Source organism: Ambystoma mexicanum, chromosome 12 (assembly GCF_040938575.1).
Source record: "Ambystoma mexicanum isolate Mex_15411 chromosome 12, UKY_AmexF1_1, whole genome shotgun sequence".
In the NCBI taxonomy this organism is placed as follows: Eukaryota; Metazoa; Chordata; class Amphibia; order Caudata; family Ambystomatidae; genus Ambystoma; species Ambystoma mexicanum.
Window position 1 is genome coordinate 792,897,046 of NC_090936.1, and position 22,467 is coordinate 792,919,512.

General features: G+C 46.9%; 1 protein-coding gene across 3 annotated transcripts in view; it reads right to left on the reverse strand.

Moving 5' to 3' along the window:
• The window catches only part of PPP1R12A (protein phosphatase 1 regulatory subunit 12A), a 2,468,713-nt gene that overhangs the window by 1,854,077 nt on the left and 592,169 nt on the right, over positions 1 to 22,467 (reverse strand). The window lies entirely within an intron of this gene.

The following is a 22,467-nucleotide window of genomic DNA, read 5'->3' on the forward strand; positions in this document are numbered from 1 at the left end:
TTTGTTTTGACAGAGCAAGTAAGAATTTTGTTATCAAGGGTTGTTGTGAACCGAATGACGGACTGCTTTCCCAAAGCTTCCATCCTGACTTAAGGTGGAATCAAGGCAGTAATGCTTTGTAAAAGTGTGAATGGTAGACCTAGTGGCTGCCTCACAAATATGCGTTATTCGAACACATCTTTGCAGAGTAGAAGAAGTAGCCATGCTCCTAGTGTAATGGGCTCTCAAGCCTTCTAGGGAATCTGTCCCGGCCAGCCTATAGCATTCAGTAATCGCTAAAAAATCCATCTGGACAAGGTTTGTTTAGTTACAGCATGTCCCAGTCTATGACCCGTGTATCCTATAAACGGGTGATCATCTGAACGAAAATTACATCCTTGAAATGTAGAAACTCAGAGACATTAATTAGTGGGTCAAGTCTGTGTAGCCTCTCCTCTTCCTTGCCAGGATGAGGTGGAGGGTAATAGGTAGGTAATACTATCTTTTGTCCAAAATGAAAATCTGATATAATCTTAGGTAGGATTGAAGGTTTGACCTTAAGGACGACCTTGTCCTTATGAAAGACCACAAAAGGTGGTTTAGGAGATAGTGTTTGCAACTCACTCAACCTACAGGCTGAAGTTAATGCTACTAACAAGATGGTTTTCCATGTTAGCAGTCTTAAGGGACAAGAATGGAGTGGTTCATATAATGCACACATGAGAAACTTTAAAACAAGATTAAGGTCCCAAATTGGAACCTGAAAATGAGCTTGAGGGAACACATGGTGATCCAATTTCTGAAAGCACTCACTAAAAGAATTTTAAAATGGGATGTTTCCTCAGATGAGCGGTTGAAGAAGGAAAGCGCCGCCATATAACCTTTAATGGTTCCAACATGGAGCCACAGATTGGCCAAATGTAGATGAAGAGCTAACACTTCTGGTGTTTTGCATAGTAAAGGATCCACCTTCTTATCCTTGCACCAGCTACAGAATGTGTTCTAACGGCAGCGGTATAAGGATTGTGTTGTTGGTCTTTTGGCGAAAAGCAAAATCTCCATTACATACTCCGCAAGGTCCCAATCTTTGTACCTCAGCCTCTCAGAAACCATGCGTGAAGGCTGAGTGTATTGACCTATGGATGGAGAAGCAGACCCTCCTCCTGTGAGAGAAGGTCCTCTCTTTGTGAAAGACGTATTGAAAGGCAGAAGGACATGTCCAGAAGGTCCAGGTAGCAGGTCCTCCTGGCCCAATCCAGAGCAATTAGGATCATGGATTTCCTGAACTTTCTCAACCTCCTGATCACGTGAGGAATGACCAGGACTGGAGGAAATGCATACAGGAGTCAAAACTCCCAGTCCACTACAAATGAGTCTCCTAGAGATCCTCTTGGGGGAAATTCCCTGGAGCAGTACAGTTCCCACTTCCTGTTGACACTGGTCACGAACCGATCCACTTGCAGGGTTCCCCAAAGGGTAAAGATCTCTTGAACGTCCTGAGCTAGTTCCCACTTGTGGGAGACTATGCTCTGCCTGCTCAGAGCGTCCGCCACTGAGAAATTTCTGGCTAGGTGAGCTGCTGATAGAGATTCCTTCTTGTATTGCCCAGAACATTGCCGCTCTGCACATCAATAGTAAACCTATTGCACCTCTTTTGTTGAGGTAGTACATGGCCACTGTGTTATCCATCATTATCAGGACATTCTTTCCCTTACAGAGGGCAGAAAAGCCTTCAGTGGAAAGTCTGATTGCTCTCCACTCCAAAAGATTGATGTGTAGTTTGGACTTCGATGGAGATCAACAACCGCTGATTGCCAAATCGTTGGCATGGGCTCCCCACCCAGTGAGTGAGGTGTCCGTCACTACTGTTCTCTCCATTGCCAAAAATGTTCTCCCTTCAGGATGTTGTCCTCACAGGTACAACACAGGAGATCCTGTGCAACCCTGTTTGGAACCTGAAGTAAGCATGACATTTTGCCAGAGAATTGAGAACATTGTGTCCCGAGATCCCATTGAAGGGATCTCATTCTCTGGCGAGCCACTGGCAACCAGGAAAATGCAGGATGCCATGAGGCCGAGCAACCTCAAGAAGTCTAAGGCTGGGACATGCTGGGCACTCTGAAATTTGGTGACCAGCTGCACAATGTCTTGAGCCCTCACCTAGGGTGGCTAGGTCTTTCCCCAAGGATGTATCCAGTACAGCCCTGATGAACTGGAGCTTTTTAGGTGGTATAATGTGGGACTTCTTGCAATTGAGGGAGAAGCCCAGTCTGTGGAGAGAGTGGCACGTTACGCAGAGATGATGCAGGACTTGTTGGGGAGAACGAGCTCTGATAAGCCAATTGTCCAAGTATGCCACCACCGCCACCAGTTTGATGAAAACCCTTGGGGCGGAGGTCAGATCAGCCGAATGGCAGAACTTCAAACTGATCATGGGAACCCCCAACGGCAAACCTCAGGTACTTTGTGCTTTTGATGGATTGGCACGTGAAAATGGGCATCCTGAAGGTCCAATGACACCATCCAATCCTGGAGTTGATGGGCCTGAAGGATCTGAGAAAGGGTGACAATCTTGAACTTTTACTTCCTGAGGAACTTGTTGAAGTATCTCAAGTCCGAGATGGGTCCCAGTCCTCAGTCGTCCTCGGGAATCAGGAAACAGAGAATACCATTTCTGTTACAGGGACTGACTCTATAGCATCTTTCTCTAGAACGCTCAACATTTCCAGCACAAGGAACAGATCTGGAACCTTTAACAAATGGCTCTCCGGTGGATGATTCGGAGGTCTCTGAATGAAGGGGAGGCAGTTACCTTGGGCTATGGTTTCTAATGCCCAAGCATCTGAAGTAATACCTGCCATTCTTTCAGATCCTGGAACAGTCTGCCTTCCACTGGGGTGACGCGAGTCAAAAGCCCTCAGAGTGGTTTTGAGGCGGCTGAAGCAGTGGCTGATGGTAAAGATGCCGCTGCTTGGGCGGGCTTTGCACCTCTCCCTCGTCCACCACGAGGGAATCTTCTTTGTCCTCCTTGACCAGCCATTCCTCTAGCTCTTCCAACTGAGTAATAGGTAAAGGATTTACCCCTCCAAGACGGTCCACTGGGGGAAAGAGCTGAGGCTGCCTAATAGCGGCACCTAGTGACTTGGCTGCCGCCTTCATGGTCTGCAGCTTTTCAAGGCTTTCGTCAGCCTTGCTGCCAAAAAGATGAGACCTGTCAAAAGGCATATTAAGTAGTCTAGACTGCACGTCCAGTGCAAATCAGACTTCCTTAACCACGCTAACCTGTGCATCACGGTGCTTGCCACCATGGCTCAAACCCGACCGGGGAGACTCGCACATGGCCTCTGCCATCTTTCACAATGGCCAAGAAACCGTCTGTCTTCCCCTTCATGAATATGTTCAGCCGCCATTAATGCACAGTCCTATAGGGTGTAAGTGAATTTTGCAAGTGCACATGTTGAGTCGGGTGATTTGCTCCCGGCAGAAACAACTTTCCTTGACAAGGCGTCTATACGCTTATCCCGATCTTGTGGAATGGTCAGATAGGCAGCTTGCTTGGAGTGGTTGCTGCTTGCACCACCAGGTTTTCTGATGTAAGATGTTTAGACAAGTAGCTGGGGTCACTACTTGACGTCCTATATTCATTTGGCAAATTTGTATTGAATGCTGGACTTGATTCCGATGCTTCACAGTTTGCACTCACTCTCTTTTGTAGAGCGACATGGAAAGGTAGTATTGGATCCCTTTGAGGACCTTTGTCCAGGATATCTGTGAGGTCATTCTTTTGGAACTGGAGGGCAGGCCTGCTCCATCCCATAAAATCCGTGACCCTGGTCATTTTTGATTTTGATTTGATTCATTTCTAACAGGCACCAAGCAGGCAATTGCATTCTGGCGCAGATGTTCACTATATGTTATATATTTAGCTGTGGAGGCTTGGGGTACCATGGTTACTTAAGTTCATTTGAATATGAACGTTTTTAATTCTTTTCTGAATGTTGCCAGTGTAGTACATGAACGAATGCCAAAAGGCAGCTGATTCCACAGCTTGGGGCCGAACACGGAGAACCTCCTGTCTCCTTTAGAGGTGTATTCTGTCTGAAGGACACATAGCAGTAGTTTGTTTCCTGAACGGAGGTCTCTGGTAGGGTAATACTGGTGGATTCTCGTGTTCAGGTATCTGGGTGCGAGTTTGCGGTAAAATTTATAGTCCAGACACGCTGCCTTGAATTTAATACGGTCCTTCACCATCAGCAAGTGGAATGCTTTCCGAGATGTGGAAATGTGGTCTCCTTTGCCAAGGTGGGCAGTTAACCTCACTACCGCATTCTGGGCCTTTTTTAGTCTTGACATTTGTTTCATTGGAATCCCTGTTATGAGACTGTTACAATAGTCAAGATGAGCATTTACCAAGGCTCCCACCACCACTGGCTGATCTTGGGTTGTTAAAAAAGTAAGTACGTTCCTAAGCAGGCGCAGGGCATAATATACTGCTTTTATTTTTGCCCCTACTTGTGCTTCACTGGCCAAGTTTTCTTGCCAGATGCAACCAAGATTTTTTACTTTCCTAGAGAACGGGATGTTTTCACCTGAGATCTGTGGAGTTATGTGGGTTCCTTCCTCTCTATTTTCGTTCTCTGATCTGAACAGGATTACCTCCATTTTGGCTACATTGAGCTGTAACTGGTTGCAAGCCATCCATTTTTTGGCATCTTGCATACACCGGTCTATCCTTTCAAATGCCTCCGGCAGATTATCTGTCTCCACATAGATCTGCGTATCGTCATTAATTGTCTGTAAGATGCATCTGCATGATCATCTGGTTCAGCCTTGCCAAAATCCAACTCTGGTATGGTGTCCACCCTACTGGCTGTTTGTACATTTTGCACACAGGTCCTGCCAACCTAGATTCCTTCGATATAAAAGTCATCAGTGTCATTAGGGGTGCCATATTGCAACCCAAAAGGCAGAACATTGTCATCTGAAGGCTGACTGTCTTCATAAATGGATGCAAGTGATTTAAAATAATCCTTTCTAGGCAATAGTGTGAACGATTTTTGAATTATTGGTAAGGGCATTGATGGCTTCGGGCCAGATGCTGATGGAGTCATCACTAATCCTTCTTGGGTGTTGTTAGGCAAGATTGTATGTAGTACCCTTTGGGTGCACTACAACAACCCTGACCTGGCAATAGGAATCCAACCTTTGGTATAAGTGTGTACTATACAGGTTGGTAGCATGTTGAGCAGCCAGGCTTATTTCAAGAGGTGTCAATGTGACATGTAGAGGAGTTACACAGAGATTCACAGTGACAAGATTTCTTGATTAAACTATTATTAATTTATCAGTCAGTCAGTTAGAGTTAGCCTGCTTGAGAAGGGAGCAATAGGTGACTTCAATTGTTAGGGTGCTGGGAACTTAAATATATCACTGTTGCATTTAGAATCTCTTAGGAGTAGGTCAAAGGAGAAGGTCCGAGGAAAACAAGAGATCACACAAATATTCTGAAGCAGGCAATTACTTTTTGTAACCCCCAATGCAAAGTTAGTTAACCCCTTCCTGGAAGGAAGACAACCATTAAGCAGAGGGGAGCAGAGTCATTCGGGGAGCCTGGCGAGCCAATGTTGAGTAAGCAAAAGTCAAGGTGAACTGAAGCACTTCTTGCAAGCAAGTCTTGTACAATGTTTTAGAAGTCTTTGTAGAACAAGAAGAAAATCAAAGTAGGGCCACAAGCTGATTAGGCTTGTGAGGTTAAGAAGCTGTTAGCAACTCTACAGATGCAACCAAGACACGTCTCCAATGAGGACAAGCAAGGTAGCAAAACAAGAGGTACGTTTTCTCAGACTTTACAGTACCTTTAGGTCGAAGCAAAGTGCAGTAGATGGTTTCTGTTCCTGTGCAGCTCTGCAGATCCTTCTGTTCCTGGGCCTCAGTCGTGGGGACAAGAGGGAGGACTTCTGGGGACTCCTGCACTGCAATGGGATGGTCACGGACCGCAACCGGCAATCTTCAAACAAGTAGCACTTCGGCGTTTCAGCTCCTCATCTCTACCGCAAATAGCAACACTGCTATTTCTGGCTGTCGAGATGGACTTCGTTGCATCTTGACACCTGTGCTCTGTTGAGGGGGCTCAGGCTCGGTTAGTCCTACTTCCTGGAAGTCCAGAGGATCTTCCTGGAGCTGTTACCCCGCCTAAAAGCAACACACAAAATCTGGTGTTCCTCTCCCTGGCTATTCGGTTCCAGCAGCGACTGCAGTGGAAATTCAACCAGCTCCGAGAGGATGTTCAGGTGGCTTACTTTGGGGTTGATTGGTCCCACCAACTCAAAGAGAGAAGTCGTCCTTGCAGGGGCTTCTCTGTCGATACAAAGTTGAAGTTTCAGCACAGCAGCAGGGCTTCACCTGGCAAACCAACGGTCCAGGAGTTGCAGCAGGCGTCTTCAAGTTCTTATCCAAGGACTTCAAGGACTCTGCCTTCCAAGCCAAAAAGCCTCGCTTTTTATGCAGGTTTTGCCAATTCATTCCAGCCTAGCTGTCAGTCACCCAGCAGGGCAGCTGTGCTTGCCAGACAGCCAGCTGGCCAATCACCAAAGAGTGCATTCCTGTCTCCTAGAAGACAAAGCACAGGGAGTTTCGGGCACCTACCTCACTTCCTGCCCCCGCCAGACACCCTGGAGCAAGAAGCGGGCTTCACTCATGAAGGCCGCCAAAGGCAAAATGAACAAAGGGACCAAACCTGGTTTGGCGCGCAGAGTAAATCTCAAGAAGGACCTTTCCACAAAGAAATGACGAAAAAGGACGACCAGGGCCATTTTGACGAAAATGGTACCCTTGGGTGCTTTGCTGCAGCTGCGAAAGCAGCCCACAGTAGTTAAGTAAACCAATGCCACCAGCCATTCATCGAGGAAAGGGTAACAAAATTGTTACATGAGAGGCTAAACAATGGGGATAGATACTAGGTAACCCCTCCAGCACCCTATTGCAAGATAGTGTGTGCTGGGTCTAGAAAGTTACACGTGTAAGTAAAGTCAATTTCACTTTACTATTCTTGGAAACAGTAGTTTATCCAAGAGAAGATATTTAAACCATGGGGAAATCTGAAAGACTTCCCTGTGCCACTGCACTGAAGGTACTGTGTGACACAATGTAAAAGATGATGCCTATGGAGTTTGTCAGACTTCACAAACAAAAGAAACAGGCCAAAATCACATTAAAATACATGAGTGGGGAAAAAGGGTGTCACTCTCTCCAGGTTAATAATTAAAGTCCTCAAAATCCAGCAAAGTTGCTGGGGGTCTCTAAGGCAGAGAGGAATTATCACATTTGGGAATTCTCCCCAACAGGTGTCGATAGCACCGATGGCATCAACAGCTTCAATGACTCCGACGTGGAATTTGTCTGTGATGACTTCAATGGCTCAAAGGATTCTTCGACGACTTTTCATCGTGTCGCGGCTTTGATGGCTCTCAATAAGAATCTGGCCTTCTTCCCAGGCTCGAGGGCACACAGGATTTGTCTTGTGCCCTTTCCTTACCGGGTTCAGAAAGCTCAGTAAGAGCATGGCCTACTTGCTTCAAGGGTTTCTGGCTATCGAAACCTTTTGCATTTCCTGCCTGAATGATTCCCATTCAGCTGGAGTAGAGGCCTTAGTGGGGCAAGATATAGTCGTCTCTGGAGAGGAGTCAGACGAGGAAGACTAATTAGGGGATTTAGGATGCCTTTTCTTCGATTTCCTCGACGACTAGGAGTGGTGAGAGCCACTCCGTGACCTGGACCTCTTGGTCTTCTATAGAGGAGAGTAGTCTCACTTTGTCAGAAGAATGTTCATTTGACGGGGTCGAAGTGTATTTCTTGGGGAGACTACCTACCGCCAATTTCCCTTTACGCTCTTTCAAAGCTTTTCCGGTTATCGGCTGAGACTCCTGACAGGCCGAGGCCTTGTGCTCCACACCGAGACGCCACAAGCATACACGATGTGGGTCCGTTAGGGACATTTTTGCATAGCAGTCTTGGCATTTCTTAAACCCGGTCTTCGGGGTTGTCTAAGACAAAGACATTTGACAATTTTCAAAGAAGCGCGTTGTAGTTCACGAAGTGAAAGCTTACTCGGAAAAACAGAACTGAAGACAACGGACAATGTGCCTTCCATATATACCTTCGATGACATCACCTTTGAGACGGAGGCCCTCGAGAAACATTGAGTCGACCGCACTGACGCACAGCGCCCTCTGCCGGAAAAGAAAATCAGAAGAAGCTGAAGCTGGATATTGTAGCCATCAAAGATGAGGAATACATGGAAGGACACAATCCATTCGAAAAGCACAGTCACATTTTGTTTACACTGCATTCCCGTCAGATGGTGTTTTGAAAGCAAAATTGCAAAAAGTCCTGTTGCAAACAATATTGATCCCAATTCTACTGGGAAAATGCTTTGAAGTGTGCAAGTTGCAGACTGGTCTCAAATCCCTGCTTCCCCTCTTAAAGTTTGCGATCTTGGGCAAATCATTTTATCTCACCATGCCCTATTTGCCGAAATTGGAAATCTTTACAAATGATTAGCTCACACAAATCACGTATTCCTCATATTGTCAAATTTGAATGACGTTTGTTTTCTTTCATAATAACATTTTATTAGGTTTTACAGATAGACACGACATCAACAACATCACAATGATCATTAATTGCTACAATTCGATAACGCAGATTCATATGAATGCCAAGGAATAGGCTGATGGTGGCCTGCACTCTTAATTTCCGCTACCATGCTCACTCTTGGTGATTATATAGGAGTCCATGTGGGGAGTGGCATGGTTTAAGTCTGTGGATTGGTTAATAGAGTGGGCTGCTTTGTAGCCATCTAGTGAGTGGTGGCCTTCTAGACACAGCTGGGAATCTAGTTGCATAGTCCATGAATGGATCCCAAGTGTTCGAGGTCTTATTGAACGTGTTAGTTCGGATTGCAGTTACCTTTTTAGCGACCGCGATGTCCCAACACTTGGAACACCATAATGCTATTGAGGGTCCGTCCTCATTTTTCCGTAACCGGGCCAGTGTAATTTTTGCTGCAAGGAGTAAGTGCGTACATCGACGGGGAATGTGCCCTGAGATTGGGAGCTCCCCCCCCACACCGTTTCTCCCAGGAGAATGATTCCAGGATCCAAGGGTATGGCGATGCCGGTAATTTCCCTGATGTGCTTAATCGCCTCCCTCCAATATGCCTCCACCTTCGGGCAGGTCCATACCATATGAAATAGGGAGCCAGGGGTGGGGCAGCCGCGCCAGCAGCGGTCAGGGTTATTCGGGTTGGCTCCGTTGAGCTGGAAAGGGGTCACGTATTATCTATAGCAGAGCTTGTAGCCTCCCTCCCTATTTGTAATACATTGTGAACTCTTGTGCAATCTGGCCCAGATTTTTGCCCATTCTTCTACCTCTATTTCCCAGCCCAGATCCTTCTCCCATTAGAGCATGTACCGTTCTTTTTTCGTGGGGTCAGCCCTATCCAGAAGACGGTATAGAGTAGAGATTTTGCTTCTTTTCATTGGAGTTGACGGAAATTTCCAGAGCCGTCAGCTCTCTGGCACATTTCTCTCAAACCGCCCTGTGAGACAGCCAGTGCTGTACTTGGGTATAACGGAATCTCTCTCGCTCATCTACCCCGAATTTTGCATTCCATCTTTCGAATGAGATGGGAGTGCCCTCCTCCAGGAAGTCGCTTGTTTTAAGTAGCCCGCCCTCCCTCCCTCCCTCCAAGACTAAAAGCTGTTGGGGTGGCAACCTGGCGAAAAATCTGGGTTATTCCAGATAGGAGTTAGGGGGCCCAGAGTGCCGCGGATATCCCATTTCCGAGCTACTGCCTTCCAGCATCGAACAATTGTGGTTGTGGCAGAGAGGGGACCTTTATTTGTTTGCACTTTCAAATCTGGCAGATGTGGAAGATCTGCGGGGTTGTCCGGGCACCAGGCCTCTTCGAGCTGCTTCCATTTCGGTGTGTCAGCTTCTTGCACCCAAGAGAATGCATGCAATAGCTGTGCCGCTAGGGTATATCTAGCTACGTCTGGTACTCCCAGCCCTGCCTGAGTTTTGCCCCGGGTCATTATTCGCTTGCCGACACTAGGCTTTCCCCCCACCCCCAGACAAATTCTTGGAATTTCTTTTGCATGTCCACTAGTACTTGGCCCGAGATGTGGATTGGTATTGCTTTACAGAAATATATCCACCTATGGATCAGATTCATTTTTATGGCAGTAATCTGCCCAAACCAGGAGATTTCTTGGAAAGACCAGCTCTTTAAGTCTTTTTTAAAATCTTTAATAAGTTGTGGGAAGTTGGCTGCATATAGGTGGGGCGGGTCTTTAATGATATATACCCCTAGGTATTCGATTGCGTCCTTCGCCCATGGGATCGGCATTAGAGGACCGAGGGCTATTCTTTCCCGTTTAGAAATATTGATCGCCAGGGCTGACGATTGATCTAGGTTTATTTTGAACCCTGAAAGAGCCCCACACATTAATCATCTCCCATAAGGCCTCAAGGGATGATGCCAGATTTGACACTGTTATTAATTAGTTGTCTGCATATAATGCGATTTTATATTCGCGGTTTCCTACCGTGTTCCCCCTAATCCTTGTGTTCGGTCTAATTTTGGCTGCAAAAGGCTCCATGGATAAGGCGAAAATCAAAGGAGAAAGTGGGCACCCCTGTCTAGTGGCCTGTGATATATGTATTGCTTCGGATCTGATGCCACTGAACCGCAGTTGTGTCGTGGGAGTTTGGTAATTGGCCGTTACCCATGTAATGAAGATTGGGCCGAATCCAAAATGTTCTAAAATTGCCCGAAGGTACCCCCAGTCCACCAGATCAAAGGCTTTATGAGCATCGAACAATATCACTGCCATACTATCCCCGGACCTATGGGCATTTTCAATAATGTATTGTTCTCCGAATATTATCGTGAGTCCCCCTCCCTGGTATAAACCCCGTCTGATCGCTGACTATCAAGCTTGGTAGGACTGCTCCCAGCCTGCCCGCTAGCACTTTATTAAAGATTTTACCATCATTGTTCATGACCATAAATCGGGCGATAATAGGTGGTCAGTTTGGGTGATTTCTCGGGTTTGTGCAGCAGAACTGTTAACGACTCCACTATTGACCCGGTGACAGATCCCGAGGACAGGAAAGAATTGAATAGAGTTACCAAATGGGCAACTAGGATTCTGGAGTACTTCTTGTAGAAGGTTGCGGATAAGCCATCTGGGCCAGGAGCCATGGATTTAAGAGATTTGATGGCTTTAATTATTTCCTCCGGCGAGATGGGTGATTCAAGGTGCTCCAGCTGAGTCGTATTCTGACTGGGTATTGATTGCAAATACGCTGGCAGGTTGTCTAATGCTGTTGTGTCCCTTTCATAATGTCCGAGTGATATCTCGACAGTTCATCAATTTTGTCCGCTTCAGCGTAGAGGATTTTCCCATTTGCCCCGGCTATTTTGAGGATGTTTTTTCTGCTGCAAATCTTTTTCAGTTTTTGCACTACCACTTTGTTCGCTTTGTTCCCTTTCATATAATAAAACTGCCTCGTAAAGGCTAGGAATTTGGCAGTACGATCAGCGCAATGCATTTCCAGCGCTGTTTTGGCCTTTCTCAGCTCTCTCTACTTTTCTGAAGTTTCGCCGCTTCAGTTAGGCCTCTAATTGGTTCACTCTTTCCTCCAGTTTGGCTGCAGCTATGTTCAAGACTCTTCGCTGCTCAGCCCCTGCGCTGATCAGGGAGCCTCCGACAACTGCTTTCATCGCATCCCAGATGTTGATAGGAGAGGTCTCTGTGGTGTTTTCCTTAAAATAGTTGGATATTGTGTTCTCGACTTCCATTTTAATACATTGATCTAGTAAAAGAGTCATTCAACCTCCAGTGTTTGAGCTGGGTGCTTTTGCACCAATATAGCCAGATCTGCAGTTCCGAGATCATACAGGTGTGGATTGTCGTTTTATTTAAGCATGGGTAGAGGATCCCTGATAGTAATATGAGGTTGATTCTGGAGAAACCTTTGTGAACCCAGGAATAATGGGTGTGGTCTCTTGAGGTCCCATTAAATAGCCTCCAGGCGTCTACAGATTCTGTTTTCCTGAGAAGCTTGGCTAGTGATAGTGCTTGTACAAAGTCAGAGTTTTTGGTTTGTAGAATTTTATCCACTTGGGGATTTGGCATGCAGTTGAAGTCCCCGCCCATGATTAGGTGACCACCTTCTTGAAATGCTAGGATGGTTGGATTAGGTCTGTGATAAAATTGGCTTGGGCCATGTTGGGACCATATATTGAGGCGATTGTGATTGGGAGCTCTTCAAATAGCCCCTTGAGTAGGGGGAAGCGTCCATTTGGGTCCCTTTTTATTTTGACTTCTGATAGAGGGATCCTGTCGCTCAGAAGTATAGCCACTCCTCTTTTCTTCTGGCCGGCGGTGTCAAAGTAAGCTTTTTTGTACCCGTTAAATCTTACTCTATGTTAGTCTTCTTGCAGTAGATGAGTTTCTTGGAGGAGTACAATGTCTCCAGATAATTGTCTGTGTTCAACTGATTTGCGCTTCCTTGTCGAATTAAGGCCTTGGACATTCCACGATAGGATCACTATTTTGCTACTTTTAGCCATTACCTCCTATTACTGCTTTAGCTGAGTTTGGACCCATGCCCGCTGGTTGATACCGAGCTTCCCAGTCCGAGGCGACCTCGTTGCGTTGGTGATGCTCCATTGGATTTGTTGTCGAGACGTGATGTGATATTGAATGCTGGGCCGAACAAGTGGAGCTCCAAGACCCAGGACATATGATCGTCTTCCGGCAATCCCTTCCCCACCCCCCACCCCTCTTGAGTTGAACGAGTAGGAGAGTCGACATCCTACTGCCACTGGGAAACTGGTGGCGCCAACGCACCAATAATGGCCAACTGGGCCGCTGAACAAAATGTGAATTAGAACTAGAACTGTACACTCACACTACTGGGGTATTCGACGTCCCGTGCTGAGAATCATTCCAAATGTGAGGCTCCCAGTTTTTTTAGGAACGGAATGAGCCCTACCACCGTACCTATCGCAGAGCGCTGTAGTTTGTTGCAGATTTTCTGTGACCTGCCTTCTCTGATGGGTCTTTGAGTTAATCATCCCGGATTGGAGTTGTTTCTGGAGGGGCCGCGAGGTCTGCGCCTTTCGGCAGGTTTCGACCACAGTCTGTCAGAGGGCTTTCTGTGCTGAGTTTGGGATGGTTCTTCAGGATCCAACTCCCCCTCCGACCTCCCAATGCCCATGAATTTGTCAGCCTCTTTCGGTGAGTGCATTTGTCTCTGAGCAACCTCCCAACTGAATCTGACTTAAGTCGGAAACCCCCAGTGATATGCAATCTTTTTCCCCCGCAGCCATTTCGTGAATGTTTGCATGGATCTTCGCTTCTGAAGCGTGGAGTTCGCCAGATCTTGATACAGCGATATTACAGATCCTTGAAATGTGATTTGACCCATTTGTCTCGCTTCGCGCATAATTTCCTCCTTGACTTGGTAGACCAGGACATCTGGAGGAAGGTTAGATGCTGATCTCGGAGCCGATCTGTGTACTCAATCCAACTCCAGTGGTGCTTCATCCGGAAGGGTTATATTGAACCTAAGCAGTTCCGAGACATAACTTCATAGCTCCGCGTCTAGTATAGACGATGGAATCCCCCGAAGGCGAATATTATTTCTCCGTGACCGATTCTCTGCGTCCTCTTGTTTGGCCTCTAGGAGGTCACATCGCGCTTCTAGAGCTTTGATTCTGTCTCTGTCGAGCTTGTCTTCAAATCGTTGGTCGCATACCTCTGATTTGAGTTCCGCTGTCCGCCTTTCAAGCTCCACTACTCTTTTGTCCAAGGAGTTTATCTTTTTCGTTACCTCTTCTGTACTCTTTTGAATTTCTTTCGTTAGTGCTGAGAGTAGCTCTTGAAGATCAGCTTTGGTTACCATTTGTGGTGGGATATGGGCTGTTGCTGAGGTGGTGGAAGCGGCCTCGCTGGAGAGGCCCTCAGGCGCTTCCCCCCTTTTTTGACCGTTCAGTGGTGGAACCGGCCATTAAAGCCACAATGTCCGTTTGTTTGGCCGTCTTCCCGCTCCTAGACATTTTCTGTTTCTGAGTGCTTCCCGCTCTTCCCCCTCAACACTGTTTTTTCGTATCCGGCTTGGTGGGTGATGCAGGGACCAAGTGCGCCTCCAGAGTCCAAGCGGTGGGTGAAGTGGGGGGGGTGGGGAGGGGGGCAGCACAGGGCAGTATAGTGTGAGCCCACTAGGGAGTTTTGTGAAGTGTTGCTGGCTGAAGATGCTGATTATTGGAGTCACTGGCCCCGGGACCCCGTTGTGAGCATACAGGAGAGAGTTACTCGAATGGGGCCCACCGGGTGTGGGGATACGAGTATCAAATGGTTGGGAGCCCCGTTTGATTCAGTGAGGTCCAGCTAATCCTACTCCTCACCTTTTGGCAGCAGGTCTGCAGTGTCTGTGCAGCTGCTTCTCTGGTGGCCTGGAGCAATCTGGAGATGCTAACCATATGGTGACTCTCGGTCAGTGGATGGCAGGCTGGGTGTGCTGTAAGGCTCCGGTGCCGCGGAAGCGCTGGTATTTACATATGCGGGCCAGATCGCCCGGCTGATTGTTCCTGGAGAGTGCAGGGCAGTGCCGATTCTCGGTTCGGGAGCCCCCCCCGCCACTGTAGTCGGTCGCTCTGAGTTTTCGGCCACTCCACGCTGTTGCAGCACTGCCCGCCCGGGTCCCCAGTCGCACACCCCGGTGCGAGTGGAGTCCTAGATGGAAGCAGCGCCAGGCAGCCCTGCAGTGAGAGGGCTGTACGCGTATGGATCACAGTCCGTAGTCTTCATCGAGCGGTAGAAGCTGCCGCGCTCAGAGCCTCAGCAGCAGCGGGGTGTTGAGTGGTGTCGGATCTGGAGCAGATGATGAGCTCTGGAGCCACACTGAAGTCACGCTGCGACAGAGCGCTGTGCGCCGGACTCCTCCGGGTCTCCCCAAAGATGTCAGCCTGGGCAATGTACGAGATTTCCAGGACCTGCTTTTTGAGCTCCGGGCCAACGGCTCAATTCTTTAAGACAGTGCAGGTTGACACGTTCAGTTAATTCGGCGGCTTATGTTGGTTGTTTCCATGTGCCTGCACCTCCCCCTCACTGCATCTTCATGTAGGCTGGGGACCCGGCCGCCATTTTGCAGCTGGACGATCTCCGGATCCGAAAATGGATTTGAACTCGGGAATCCGGTAGCCAGTCCGGGTCCAACTCGCTGGGCAGCTGCAGCGGGCCTTCCCCCCCACAGTGTGTCTCATTTGCGGCAGAAATCGGAGGCTGGAAACAGCGTTATTGCATACGGCGCTTTGGGCCAGGCAGGAGCTCCTAAGAAGACATGCCGCTCGCGGCAGCTCTGAGCCACGCCCCCGATCTTAATGAAGTTTTATACATACTATTAAGTAGCAATTCATATATCAAACATCAGTTTGCCTCTTGGCTTACTCCCGTTGACTTGTTTTAATGTTATTGCCCATGATCTCCTGCAATATTAAATTGCCATTGCGTGTCATTTGTGTTGTAAGTACATATGCAAATAAGGTGTTTCCAAACATTTCTTTTCCAACCAGGGCACCACAAATCCTGTCGCCATCCCTGGGTGGGTTGTGCCATTATACTGCTGTTTATGGAACAAGCAAGCCCTTCCCACTTCTTGTCAAGATTCTAAACATGTGTGATGGTGCAGACAGGTCATGTGTGTCCCAATACAAATTACTGCACCTAAAATGTTTCCTTGTGTGAGGTAGCTGCGTGGGATGACCGTCCAACCCCTCCCCCATTCTCTGGTACACCAATGTGTCATTGATTTCCAAGTAAAACTGGATCTAGAAAAACTCTAACAAAGTGCCTATTTGTGCACATGTGAAGCATGGACATGCTTTCCTCATGTGATGGTCTCTTCAGGCTCAGCATGTGCAGGTTCCCGATGACTAGAAGCGCTCTCTGTGCCAGAGCTATTCCGCCAATTGAAATTATTTAAAAGCCAGGCAAGAGCCACAATGCACACCAGCAAAACAGCAAAGTCAGTGCTACTGTGTTCTCACACCAGAAGAGACAGCATCTGTCCCAAAATCAGAGAGGAGGCAACAGACTACCGGAGGGAGGTAGGATGGCAAGGGGACTAACAGGCATTTTATTAAAAGCATGGCAGCCGCGTCCGTGCTGCAGAGCACAGTCACGTTTTCCAGGTGTCTATTCCCTGTCCAACTAATTGCAGTCAGCATCTCCGATGTACGATTCATTCAGAAACAATTCCTGCAAAGAGCATTCCAGTTATTGACTCGTCCCTAACAAATGCATGTCATCGCCCTGCATCCTGATATCGCATACCTTTTACATACAACTTGCACTTTCTTCAAAATTATCACGTTTCTGCCGAAAGTCAGCAAGTCCGCTGCAGAATGTGGCTTAATAACACCATAATACATAACTAATTTTATATAGTACTTTCTGCCACAGGTAACTGCAACTACGTAGCAGTCTGAATAACCCATGTCAGCATTATCCAACAATACAATGCCCAGATTATGCAACTTGCTGGAAGGAAGAAGCGGCTGGATGAAAGGTTGACTTGGACCCACTCAGCTACTTTGCCAACATCAATGCAGTCATGTTGCTTTTTTTACGACTGCATTGCAGATTACTGCATCTTACTTTGTACAGGCATATTGTCATTCAAAAATTAAGAAGTTACCTAACAAGACCATGCTTGCCAAAACAATTTAAATTTTACAGATTAAATGCGCAAAGATGTTCTGTTGTGCCGGGAATTACCACACAGTGCAGTGGGGACAGTACCAATCAATCACACATGCCGTACACTCCCACCCTCATTCCTACACTCCTATGCTAAACCTAGTTGAGGAATTGCATTTGACCCCATGGTGAGCAAACGAGGGTTCGTGTTTCTAAGCTGTGCAGATCCTCCTCAAAATTTAACCAATCAGAAACGGTTGCATACAAAAATGTAATAAAACAGGCTCCCAAAATGAAAATTGCTTTAGCTATTTAATTTTTTTTATTCACATGATTTAATACATCATTTTATTTAGAAAATGCATAATATCTTTCCCATTCAAAGAGGGCTGCTAGTTTCGGCTTGTTTCCAGAGAGCTTCCTTAGAGACAGTTATCGAAGATGGCTGCCTCCACAGAAGAGCTCACACAAAATCAAAAGTTCCGAGATGGGCAGGAATGGGTGGGATTAGCCATAGGGATTGTACTGGCTAGGTGCAGGGAATGGGAGGGATTACAACTGTGTATCCCTCCTCAAATATCTCCATTGGAAAAGCATTACAGACCCACATTCAAAGCCCATATTTGAAGCTCTTATGGTAATGAGAACAGTTTCAGCTTTTAAGGTAGCGCTTTGAGTGCCACCCATTAGCCAAAATTAAAAATGTATGGTGAAGAAGGGACCCCTGTTTGGCATTGTAAAGAATTTTGAAGCTGTCCAAATTCAATCCATCAACCGAAATAGGGCCGGATGGGTTGACATAAAGAGCCTTGAAAATGTTTTTGAATTTCTGACCAAACCCAAATCTCTGTAGCACGTGGACAAATTCTCATCACAGCCAGTATAATGCTTTCTCAGCATCTGAGCTACCTCTTTGTCGTTACCCTTTATTTTTCATACAGGTCACTTGGTTTTTATGGCTGATGGAAGGCAATATTCCATCAGATGACAGTTTAGGAGAGAGATTGGGCAAAAGTTGATGCAAACCATATAGTGCTTACCAGGTTCCAAAATTATTATTAAGGTAGAGAATATCGAACATGGGATCTCTCCCCAAAGGTATTGAGGAATTGTGAACCTTCAACATAAAACCATAGCTGTCGAGGAAGATCATTTTCAAAAACAGACCGGCCATAGCAGACATTTTATTAGAGCCAAGGACAAAAATACAGGTCCTTATAGTGATGCATGACATGTTGGAAACACCTGGAAACTGTGCATAAAATAGAGTTCAATACAGTTTTGAAAGACTTCAGGAATTCAGTCAGGGGCCCGTCAAGGGCGGGACATTTTAGGTTCATGAATCTGGGCAATACACTCTTTTCTGGATAAGTAATCTGCACAGAAATTCACCATATGTACATTTATACACCATACATACTCATTATGGATTACGACAATCTCGGCTGTATGTTACTATTTGGTGGTTAGATAGCCTACCCCTTATTGAGAAGGTGCCTATACAAACATCTGGCTGTGATGTTTGCCAACTAATTATATGCACTTAAAGACTAGAGGAGCAGGTGTACGCCTTCTTCAGGTTTGGCTCTGAATATTTGTAACTAACTTCCACACAAGACCCACACTGTCCTAAAACAGTTTTTCCATGGTCTTGGCAAATCAATGTTTCTATAAGTGGTTGTCCCATTCAGAAGACTTAAAACATGTTTTATGCATGTTTCTGATAAATATTCCCTGTTAGATTATCAGTTTATTCTGCAATAAGAAACTGACAAAATCAACCAGGGCAGGGGGTCCATCACTCCCACATTTTAAGAAATATTATCAAGCAGCACAACTTTGGGTCCTGAAGGAATGGCTGGGTGAAGGCCAGAGAACAATGTGGGCACTACAAGACAGGGCGGTAGCTAGGACCCCCCTGGAGGACCTGCTGTGGAAACACAAACAATACAGACACCCGAATCTCAAAATCAGCGAAATTATGAGAACCACCCTTAACGCCTGGGACGAACAAACCAAGAAGGGGGCCATGACCACCCCACAAGCCCCCCTTTACACCCATATGCAGGAATCCGCAGTTTCCCCCCGGCACAAGAACCAGGGGGGTTTGAAAAATGGGGAGCAGCAGGGTGCAGGAAAATAGGAGAAATGTTCCAGGACAAAGAAAGAATATTTGAGGAAGGTAAAAGAATGTGGACCCTGACGGACGCAGATAGGTATAAATATGAGCAATTAAAACATTGGCCTTCCACACCAGAGGTATACCAGGCGGCCACGAGGAACCTAACATCATTTGAAATATATATAATAACCAACTCAGGAGACAAAAAGCTGGTGACAACATTATATCAATTTATCAATACGTCAGAAGAAGAAATCATATGACATATATGAAGAGATGGGAAGGCACGTTAGGGGAAGGAATAACCAGACGGCAATGGGAAGAACTATGGGGGGAAGGGGGAACCCAAAACTCACCAGGGCAGTCCAAGCCAGAGAAATGTGGCTCAAAATAATCACGCAATGGCACTACACCCCAGCGAGGCTCAAATCCATGTACCCGGAAATGTTTGACCGCTGCTGGAGGTGGTGCCAGGAGGTCGGCACCTGGAGGCATATCTGGTGGGACTGTGGGGTGGTAAATGGATCTGGACAGATGTGCAAGCGGAAATGTCTAAAATCTTCACAGAGGCAGACCAAATGGGGGAGCGGGTGTGGCTGTGCGGATTCAAAGACCCACAGGCCAAAAAACTCCACAAAGCACAATGGAGAAGCTTCATGGGCCTGGTCATCGCGGCATGGGCGACCATAGCCCAAAACTGGAAGAAACAAGACCCGCCATTGGTATTCACCTGGTTACAAAAAGTGTGGTCGTCGCAAATGACCATGGAAAAGATAACGCACCAACTTCAGGATCAGAAGAATTCCTTCATGAAGGAATGGGGACAGTTCTGGAATATTTAAAGTCAGACTACATGGAACAATGGTGCCCGCACAATATAAAAATCTCAGACATCTATGGCACTTAAATGCATTCCCGATACAGAATCGATTGAGACAATCTTCCGGGGGTGGGGGGTTGGAGAGGGAGGGTGAGGGATGATGAGAGTTTAATGTGTTGATGTTGTATATAAAAATAAAAATATTTTCTAAATTAAAAAAAAAGAAACAGACAATCTGGCTTTTACATAAACATTACTTTTTATTCTTAATTCAATGCTAATAATTTACCAAGTGCAACTGATATTAATATTTTATTTCTATAACGCTCGTACACAAGTGTTTCAGAGCGCGACAAGGCAAGGAAGGGGATGAGAGGGGAACAGGGGATAACAAAACAACGATTTTACTAGGCCCAGTGACATTGAGAATGCGTAAGTACATGGGATAGGGGGAGGGGAAAATTGCATGGAAGGGGGGAGAAGTGGAAAGTGTGATGCAGAGGAGAAACAGATAAATCCCAATAAAAAATAAAGGCAACAAACAGTTTGAGTGCAGCCAGAAATTTGCAAGTGCTATGTTTAAGGCAGCAGACAGGGTAGGTCTGATAAGTGCATGAAGAAAAAGGGGGCGCTGTATGGGTACAGATACAGACCCCAGTGGAAGGGGTGGCCAGGTGCACAGTGCCAAGAGAGAACAGATAAGCAGGGAAGCAAAGGCAGAAGAAAAGAGGAAGGTCTTGAGGTGCATCCGGAACCGTAGATGGTTCTCCTCAAGTTTTAGAGTGACAGGGAGGCTGTTCCAGAGGGAGGCTCCAGCCGAAGACAGATCTACCCCCAGCTTGTTTCTTTGAAAAACGACTGATCCTGAGGGAGTTGGAGGTAGAGGAGCGAAGAGCTTGAGAGGGGAGGTATTTGCGGAGGGATAGCTGAAGGTATTTTGGACCCAGGCCCCAGAAAGCCTTGTGGACAATGCAGAGGGTTTTGAATTTAATCCTTGCATCCACTGGGAGCCAATGGAGAGATTTCAGAGCTGGAGAGATACGATCCCAGGGCTTGAGGACAAGGACAAGTCTCGCAGTACTGTTCTGGATTAGTTGCAGAGGGCGGAGAATAGTGGCAGGTAGATTTAAAAAGAGGCTGTTAAAATATTCCAAGCTAGAGAGAACCAGAGCTTGGGATACCATGAGCTTCTGGGGGAAGAAGAGGAAAGGCAGAGTACCTCTGAGGAGGTGCAGTCGGAAATTTGACTTTTTAGAGACGTCAGATATGTGGGCGGAGAAGGAAAGGGTGGAGTTAAAGATGACCCCGAGGATCTTAGCCTCGCAGGTGGGGGTAGGAGGCCGGCCAAGGGAGGCCGGCCAGAGAGAGGGGAAAGGATGGTGAAGGTGTGCCGAAGAGGAGGATCTCCGTCTTGCTGGCATTCAGACAAAGATCATTGGCGGCACACCAATCTTGAATGGCAGTTAGGCAATCAGAGATGAGAGAGGGAGAGGAGGTGGCAGAGGGCAACCTGAAATTGAGTTGAGTGTTGTCAGCGTAGCACTGGAAATTTGAGAAGAAAGTGGTAACGCAGTGGGCAAGAGTTGCCAAGTATTGGCTGAAAAGGTTAGACCCCTGGGGAACACCACTGGTAGAGAGGAAGATAGATGAAAGGAATGACCCAAGTTGGACCTGGGAGGGTCGATCTGAGAGGAAAAAGGTCAGCCAGGCCAGAGCCTGATCAGTGATACCCAGGTTTTCACGGAGACTGTTCAGCAGGATGGTATGGTTGACCATGTCGGAAGCAGAAGAGAGATCGAGGAGGATGAGGACAGAGGGAATGTTAGAGTCAAGGTTGGAGAGCAGATCTTCACGGATGTTCAGGAGAGCTGGCAGCTCTGAAGCCAGACTGGTGGTCATGGAGACAGGCAACATAATTGGAAGGAAGGTTAAGCTGAGAGATGGCCAACTTTTCCAGGAGTTTGCCAAGAAAGGGAGTAATGGAAATTGGGCGATAGTTCGCTGGACAAGGAGGATCAGCTGTGTGTTTTCTTCAGAAGAGGATGCACAAAGGAGTGCTTCAGAGGGGAGGGGAAGGATCCTGAGGCAAAGGAGTGGTTGCAGAAATCTGCAACGGCCGGAGCGAGGGTATCAATGTGGTCCTTGATGGTTTTAGAGGAACAGAGATGAACCTGTTTTGACGAGGCTTTCATAGATCGGACTTGTCTAGCGTCCTTGTCGGGGGATAAAAGAGGAAAGGACGAGAAGGATGGTGGGGGGTGGCTAAAGGAGGGTCAGCAAGCACAGATGGGGAGGGTAGCGGAGGGATGTGGGTGGAGAGGGTGGACAGGATGTCCTGGGTTTTTTAGATTAAGTGAGAGGCAAGGGCATTGCAAAGAGCATGGGCAGCAACAGGAGGGGTAGAGACTGCAGCAGGGTTGGCCAGCTCCTTGCAGATTTTAAAGAGTTCGGCCGAGTTGTTAGATGCCGCAGAGACACAAGCTTGAATGTGGACTCTCTTCTTGGTGAGGACAGAGAGTCAGTATTGCCTTTGTAGCAGGCGACAGGCCAGAAGATGAACAGGAAGTCCTCCATTTCCACTCAGCCGCCCTACACTTCCGTTTAAGTGTGCTAGGTCAGAGTCATACCATTGCATATTAAACAAAACATTCAAGACTGAAATGAAAACGCTAATCTTTCCATCAGGTATTTTTCGAAGGATTAACGACCAACTGCCCTTACAAGTAAGACAACAAAATTAAAATTTCACAAAACTGAAAAAAATGTAAAAGAAT